The following is a 9,298-nucleotide window of genomic DNA, read 5'->3' as shown; positions in this document are numbered from 1 at the left end:
AGAAAATACTATTTTAATTACTCAATTAAAAACAATATAATGCTAAATGCAATTTTTGACAAATAATATAAAATTATAATTTTGCATCTCAAATGTTTTCACCATTCCTAAAATATATTTTTATCAAAACAACCCTCCTTCAGGATAAAAATTTCTTGAAGACAGTCCAGGTCAAGCTTGATGCACACCAAGCTGGTGCATATAGCTTCCACGTCAATCATAACATAGTGAGTTTCTGAGAAATGAAGATTACTTTTCTCACTTTTCTCTGTTAGTAGTTCAAAATGCCTATAGTATAGGTCCAATAATTTCTTGAAATTTGAGTTTTTAGATTCATTATTATTATTATTATTATTATTATTATTATTATTATTATTACTATTTCGAGACAGGGTTTCTCTGGGTAGTCCTGGTTGTCCTGGAACTCATTCTGTAGAGCAGGCTGGCCTCGAACTCAGAAATCTGCCTGCCTCTACCTCCCAAGTGCTGGGGTTAAAGGCGTGTGCCACCACCGCCCGGCTTTAGATTCATTATTATTAACACCTCTCTAGCTCTAGTGCTACCTCTCTTGGTTTTGCTTAAACTGTCAGTCTAATGAGAAGAAGGAAGGACAACTACTTGACATGGTTTTGTGAGTGCCAGAGTAATAAGAATTCCTCATTATAGATTTCCAAGAGTTGGGGTGTAGGATTAGTGGGAATTTGTCGATTATTATTTTCTTTTGATACATATTGATTCAGCATATAAAGTTTTCATATCTACTATAAGACTCTGTTGAGCCTTAGCTTATTGGGGATCCCCTGAGTGAACCACAGGGAGCTGGAATCGATGCAAAAAGCAAGAGGAGTTTGTTGTTCCAGTGTACTGAGTTAGTCCCAGACCCGAGGAATAGGTAGATCCCCTCCTCCCCCCGAAAACACACACTCCCTGCAGCCCCAGTGGCCCATTTGGAGAGTTTTTATATAGTTTCCAGGGGCAGAATAGAGCATCAGCAACTTGGCATAGTATGATTGACAGAACAGTGTGCCCTTTAAACTGATTGGTCTTTAGGGAATGGGATGGCAAGGACTTCCCTTGTCTAAAGGTAGGCAATGGTCTGTCCTATGAAATGTGTCCCCATCTACAGGTTGGTTTGCTCACTGTGGTCTGAGGAATGTTAATTAGCGTCTCCCTTCTGAAAAAGCAAGTGTTCCATGTCCTTCCCAAAGTTCCTGAGCTGACCTTTTCACTACCAAACTTTGTAGAGAGCAAATGATTTGTGTGTCATCCTCATCATAAAGCAGGATTGGTCACTCATAGAACATTTGTGAAGTGGACCTTGCTCAAATCTTCTAAACCGATATCCCTTCAGAAGCATGGGGATTAAAAAGGACGAATACCAAGCTTTCTGGGAAGAAGGGTACCTCTGAATCTAGTCTTTTTTTTTTCTGAATCCAGTTTTTATATTTATAATTTCATCACTTCTATGTTCCTCTGTGGAGAGCCTTTGGGGCTACTCAGCAGGAATCTGACATTGGCCAAGGACAAGGAAATGGTCTCAGGCAGGAATCTGACATTAAGGGCATGACAAAGAAGTAAGTTCAGGCAGGAATCTTAATCTTAGGGTGGAACAAAAGAAGTAGACTTCAGGTAGAATATGACTTTGGGTTGGGACTGGGAAGTAGGCTCAGAAGTTTTGATCATCCTGATGGGCCCTTGGAGACAGTGACCACTTATGGGAGTAATCATGGAATTTTGTTTACTGTCTTCTTGTTCCTTGACTATTTGTGTTTATTGTCTTACTTGTTCCTCATAGCACTACTCGCCCTTAATACTTATATGTAATTAAAATGATATAAAAGTGGATTGGGAAAAATTAAACCTGCCTTCAGTCTCAGAATTGACTGGGGTCATGCAACAATGTTGTCTAATTGTCTTTTTCTTCTTAATACTCACTCTTGTGCTGGAGAACTTGTTGACTGACTGAGCAAGTGTGATCATTCCTCTTCTTCCTACTCCATGAGAGATGCCTATATGCATATATGTGTGCTACCCACATATTTTCTAGTAACAGGGTTCCTTGGTAATCAGGTTTCCTTACCCTCCTTGTCTCCTGCTGGGTTAAACCATAAGAAGCACTGTTTGTTGACTCCTTTTAGGTGTAGTAGTGCAAGAATTGGTAGAGGTTATTTTGAATTTCTATTCACTCCAAGATTCTTTAGAGCATTTAAACTAGAATACATTGCTTTTCAGAATGCCATATTCAAGTCATGATACAAAGCACTCTGTTTACAACTTAGTGTAGAAGGTATTCCGCTATACTACATATAATTATAATAGCAGCATGTATGTGTAAATGTAAACAAAAAGTATATTCATGGACATACAGAAAATGGCCTTATCAACTCTGCTTTGAAATATTAAACACCTTCAGTACTGCAAGTATTAATTAGAATTTATTACATAAAGCCTTTATTAGATAACTCTAAAGGAAGTATTTTGATTAAAATTGAGGAATATTCATATTTCTTCTAAGTAATGAAAGTATTAAAATATGTCAGGTAATAAAAGAAAACAAAATGTCTTCATTTGTTGGTTATCCTGATCTTTTTATACCATAAATAGTAGATTGAACTTCATTTGAGATACCAAAAATTATTGACAACATAAGAAATTAATATGCAATAAATTATTGTATTATATAGTATTATGAACAACTATGCTTAGGTAAAAAATAAAATAAAACCTCAAAAAGTAAAAACCTCCAAACATCACTACAGGAATGAATTTGTAGTTGAATGAAAAATATTTCTAGGAGAAATTCCATAGACCATTAGTGTAAATCAAGTAAATCAAGTCTAGTATTTATTAGTTCCATAGTATATAGATATCTAATAACATTTTCCTTTAATATAGGTAGTAGTGATTCTGCTTTTCAGAGGTTTGGGGAAGTAATCAACCCTTTTGAGTGGAACAATGAGTCAAATATTTTAATATAAATGTCATGTACCATATAGTTAACCATCCCACTATTTAAACCATTCTTCAAATGACAGAAGAGTATTGACACTACTCATGAAGCCAACTGTCTTTTAAATGTTACAACTATGAATTTTTGTTTTCTAATATCATCTTGATTCATTTGAAAATGTAAATGAAAAGCTGAGGATCATAGTTCAAGATTCAGGGTTCATGTGGTTGAAGGAAAGAATTGATTCCCTCTAGTCATCCTCTGACTTCATTCAGAGAAGTATTGCACTGACAAACCCACACAGACACTAAATCAAAGTATAATATTTAAAAGTGTACATAAAATACAACTTGGGACTTTTGGATATTGAGAGTCATCAAAAGTTGCTGTGAAATAAGATGCTGTGCTATTTTGTTCATATATCTCTATAGATAATTGGTGACACTTTTCTTTGATAAGATTTGTGGTCCAGAGTACTCAGCTTCAGTGTGAATATCTGTTTAATTTATAAAATTTCATAAGGTTATTTTCTAAATGTTTAAGTAATTCTAAGTGTGTTTTTATATAATTACTTAAAAGAATATTTAATGTGTTTTGATGGTACCTTAGATTGACAAATTAGTTTTATTTGAAAAAAATTAATTGTAACAAAGTTAAAATTAACTACTTTCATAGCTAAGATTTTGCTTTGCCTTATTTTTACTGGTGAATATGTTCATAAAATTTCTTTACCAGCAAACAATTTTAAGACATCAAATAATCTCTTTAATATTTTCTTTGATGTATTTTTTACCTCTAATTTTGTTCTTTCTCTACACTGTATTTTCTACAAGATTTCTACAGACATAATTTGTTGTATTAGTAATACACATTTTAGATTTGAAATATTTTATGCTCCTAATAAATCAGCTCCAAATCACTTCAGAATTTTCTCTGATAGACGTACAGATTACAGTGTTTAGCAGTTAAGATATCAGAGCATTAACACGTAAAAATCTATGTGTTATCGTGTTTAGTTCTGCCTTGTATGCTATGATAATTTTCCCAAAATTAAATTGCTACTGAAAACTTTTTTACCATTTGTTAGATTATTATTAACAGCCACATTAATTAATTATCCATTTTCAGATAGACTTATCATGACTAGTTTTTTTATATTGAAGTTAACAATAATTTATTTCATATAGTTATTAAGTGAAGGCAAAACTGAGAGCAACAACCAAAAAAGGTGTCACTATTAAATAACTGATGTGAGTAGGAATTCAGGTACGGTGACTTTGTGCCTCACCATTTAAACAACTGATTCTGATATTCTCAAGAATCAGTCCAGAAACAATGGATTGCACAAATGTGAATTATACTATTCAACTATTCAGTTGGTTGTATGATGAATGTTATGCATGTTGTTTAATTTTAATAGTATTAAAAATCAAATAGTATCGCTGGGACATGCTACTATTACATTCTGGAACTCACAGCAAGTCTGGTTGTCTACTGGGCTTACACAAGACTGAATCAGACAACAGTCAGTTCTGGCTAGGGGAGCTGCTTCTGGTAAAGCTCCTATGTCTCTCAGTGTGAGCTAATGGCTACAGAAAATATCCTAGAGAGAAGTAGATATTCCCTTGAGTTCTGAACTCATTGAAAAAATCTCTACTCTTCAGTGGATAGCTCAGAAGTATAGAAATACAAATTCCTTTGGTTAAACTCAATGGATAGTTAAACAGAACCCAACATATATTAGATATATATTAGATGGAGTTTTAAGTGAGCTGATGCAAGCTCCAAGCTCAGCTTCCATTGCTAGGAAGCTACAGAAATGCTCAAGGTGTTCATTGGCAGTATTTTACATTGCATACATTCTGAATGTTTTAAAAAATTAAAGCCAATTAAATTAAGAAATTTTGTTTATATAAGTTTCTGTATGTTTAATAAACACAGATTACAATTATACATAGCAAAAAGTTACAGGCATGCAGAATTCTATTAAGACACTAAAAAAGTCACTGTAGTAAAAATATATTTTTTTTCTTCCTCACAATATTAACACAGGATATGGCAGCAGGAAAATATTGCAGGGTGCACAAGTTCATCCTAACTGAATTCTCTAAGAAGACAGAACTCCAGCTGTCCCACTTCCTCCTCTTCATAAGAATCTATGTGGTCACTGTGGTCAGGAATCTGGGCATGCTTTGCTCAGTTCCCACCTGCACACATCCATGTAGTATTTCCTCAGTAGTCTGACCTTAAATGGCCTCTGCCATTCCATGATCATTAACCAAATGTTTGTGAAAATTGTAGCAAAATCCAATCACATCTCCTTCCTTCAACACATTACTCAGCTCTATTTCTTCCTCATTTTTGTCACAACAGAGCATCACATATTTATCTGCAATTGTATATGACCCTTAGGATGCCATATAACTTCTTGGTTTACAATGTGACCATGTTCTATTAGATCTCCATTACCCTGACTGTAACTGTCTATATTGTTGGTGCCATTTGTATATAAGCTCATATAGGCTTCATGATCAGAGTACAGTTCTGTTACTTATATGTGATCAACCATTTCTATAATCTTCCCCACACAAAGATTCCCAACTTAATATAAAGTTCTTATGTTAAAGAATGTGTGATTCTATGTTATGGTACATTTCACATTGTTGTCCCAAACTTGGCTATTCTCATTTCTTTCATCTTCATCATTGCAACTATTCTTACCATTCAGTCTACTTAAAAAGTCTTAAGTACCTACTGTTCCACCACCTATGCCATTGCTGTATTCTTTGGGCCTGCTGAATTCATGTACTTACAGCCATCATCAGGGATCTCCATAGACCAAGGGAGAGTATCCTCCATGTATTATATCATTGTCAGTCCCATACACAACCACTTGATCTACAACCCAAGGAATAAGGATGCCAGTATTTTTCTGAATGAAATACTAGAAAGAAAATCATTTAACTAAACTGAATGTCATATTTATCTATTAGTATAGACTAATTAACTGATACATTGTTTAAAGTCTTATTATTCATTTTAATCCATTTGTCCATATTTAATCATTCACTCAGATATCTTTGATATATATATATATATATATATATATATATATATATATATAAATAATTTCTATACTTGTCCACTATTATTTCCTTTATAAAAGTGATCACATATGCATCATAGAGATGAAAGTTAATAAAATGCTAGGGAAAGAATCCACTTATTTACTTTATAACATCAACCTCATCAAGTTCATATCTCTTTGATTGCAGAGTTGGTTAAAAAAAATCTCTTTCAGAATTACCATAAAGAACATATGTCTAAAATTTTGCCAATCTAGTCTATTTATGTGAAAGAACACTAGACTTAAAACTATGATGCAGCTGATTTCATGTCTGGAGACTACTCTGGAAAATCTACTTATTGGCCACTTCTTTATTGGATCTTACTATCATTTCTTCTTTAGCATCTTATTTTGGACACTTTATTGTCATTTGAAGTTTATGTTATCAGCACTTCAATGTATTGAGCCTATATCTGATTCACTATTCTCATGGTATATGTATTGATTCTTTAGCTTGTGCTTTCTCATTTTAGCCAAAATCATTGTGACTGGGATGTACAAGAAGAACCATTCAAATTATAACTTGGCAATTAGGGAATTAGCACAAATAATTGCTTATTTTTATCATTAGCATATTTCTATACTAATGAATATCCTTAGGGAATGTTTATTTCCTTACATAGAGTAGCTAAAGAAGTTAACTCAGGACAGAGCTTCACAGCTGCTAAAGTGACTGTTGATGTGATAATGAAACTGCAGAGGAACAAATTTCATTGGTGGGTGTTGAAGAGATCAGAGGGGTCGGCTTCTGATTTGCTTGTGCTAGGTGGTCAGTGGCCTGCATTCATATGTCATGGCCACTTAATCACAGGATAAGATAGGGCTACCCAGCACAGATGGCCTATCTGGTTTCTTCCCATTCTTGTGATTATCTTTAGGAGGTTCAGAAATTGGAATATAATGAGGATGTTTTAGAAAGGATAAATCCATTATAGGACTGGAAAATCAAAACATGCCAGCCATAGTTTTATATGGGATATAAAAGGAAGTGCATATTCACCAGGTAACAAAGGAAAAGTGCTTAGTGATACTTTTTCAAGGAGAATGAATAGCATTCTAAAATATAGACAACAGATAAATGTAATAAAATCTAGGTAACCATATAAATCTAAGTAACCATATGTGTCCATCACAGAAAAAGGGGATTGTATATATGGAGAATTCTGAAGGATCAAGGTAGGTGGGTTACAAGTAAAGTTAAGGAAATTGTTTCTATAGATTTATAAATGTGAATTATCATTAGATTTGGGGTGCAATGTAATTTATGAGCATGAATAAGCTTTTTTCTTTTTTAAAATATCAAACTTAATGTAATTCTTTTATGATTACTAAAGTATGTATCCTTTATGTTTTCAAACATCACAAACTGTTTTACAACATGTAAGCTGTGTACTATTTATATCATCTTTAAATATCTTTTATGAATCTGTCAACTTCTGTGTTTCACCTCACCAATGTCTTTTCCTTAGTTAGAATACCCACAGTAAATATAATATCTTGAAATATAGCATAAGAGCTTTATATTAGTAGTTACTAACTTCATGGAACACAGGAGAAATGGGAGCCTTAGCAAAGCCTTTGGATACAACCATTATAAAATATGATAACTAAGAGGCGTATCACTAATAGTCCAACCATCAGGCATTGTTCTTACCTCTTGACTCAATAGCCTCTCCAGTTCAATAGCTCCTCAGCTGAGAAGCCACATGAGAGATATTTCAGAAATCACTGTGCAATAATGTATTATGATGAATAATAATAGTATAGTGTAATTTGCTATATTCTAAGATTTATTTTTAATGAAAAGTTATGACTCTTCCTTCATTTGCTCTTAGTTTATGAATTGTGTTGTTTCATTTATTTAACAGTACATCTTTAGTTTTATATATGAATTGGACTGAATCTATTTATGTTGAATACTAATAGTCACTTACAAACAAACTTAGGGGATATTAAACTTGTTTTTCTTTAATTTATTTCCACTGTTTATATATAGAGAAAACATCATTATAACTGATTTAGTATTTTATCTTTATTTTAATATATAATGAGTTCAAATTACTTTTGAGGTTGTAGTAACTGTGAAGGGATGCTTGCCATATGTTATATTTCCTACCCTGAGAAAAGGGTGATGTAAGGGTGATGTCTTTTCAAATTTAAGTCAAAAAGGAAAAACTTTCACATTGTTAGACTATATAAAAATCCTCTTAGGCTATGATTCCTACTATGATACCTGTAATTTAAGTGACTAATTTCAGTTATAAGATTAGATATTATCTTTTGTACTATAGAATTTATAGCCCACTAAATTAAGTTTTTGTTAGGTGTGTAATTTGTAACAATTATGCTTAAGTATAAATGCTTTGTATTTTTATTGTATTCTGATAATCATCGGGGAGCATAAAGTATTAAGCAAAATGAAGTTTGAGAGAACCATATCGATTCTATAGACATTGGAATAAGTGGATAGCAAAAGCCTTTTTTATGAATGACAAATATAGAAATTTATATAAATATATAACATATAATATATAACCCTTTATGAATGATAAATAAATAAATTTATATATACACAAAATTATGTATGTAATATAAATAAATTTATAAAATTCATAAAAATTTTAGCTTAAAAGCTCAGGATATTTACGGTACTCAAATTTTTATGGTTGTGAATCTGCTCACATTTTTGTTTATTATGCAACATTACTGTGAATATTTGTACACTTCTATATGCACTGTAAGCCTATGAGTATGCAATAATAACCAATTCAGTCATGACTTTTTTGCCTCTTCCTCCTACTTTTATTTTCTCTGTATATTTTGTCACATATTTAGATCCCATTCTAATGAATATATGATAGTTGAGCAGATTTAGGTTGTGAAATCTTTAAAGTAGTACAGATGTCAATTTAGTCAATTCTGCTGCAGTGAAATATTTAGAGATTGTACTTTGTGAATTCCAATCTTCTGGGCTAATATCCACTTATCAGAGAGTGCATACCATGTGTGTTCTTTGTCATTGGGTTACCTCACTCAGGATGATATTCTCCAGATCCATCCATTTCCCTACGAATTTCATAAATTCATTGTTTTTAATAGCTAAGTAGTACGTTATTGTATAGATGTACCATAATTTCTGTATTCATTCCTCTTTTAAGGGACATCTGGGTTGTTTCCAGTTTCTGACTATTATAAATAAGGCTGCTATGAACATAGTGGAG

This window comes from Mastomys coucha, unplaced genomic scaffold (assembly GCF_008632895.1).
Source record: "Mastomys coucha isolate ucsf_1 unplaced genomic scaffold, UCSF_Mcou_1 pScaffold23, whole genome shotgun sequence".
Classification (NCBI taxonomy): domain Eukaryota; kingdom Metazoa; phylum Chordata; class Mammalia; order Rodentia; family Muridae; genus Mastomys; species Mastomys coucha.
The sequence above is the reverse complement of the archived record's forward strand: the minus strand, read 5'-3'. Positions refer to the sequence as shown.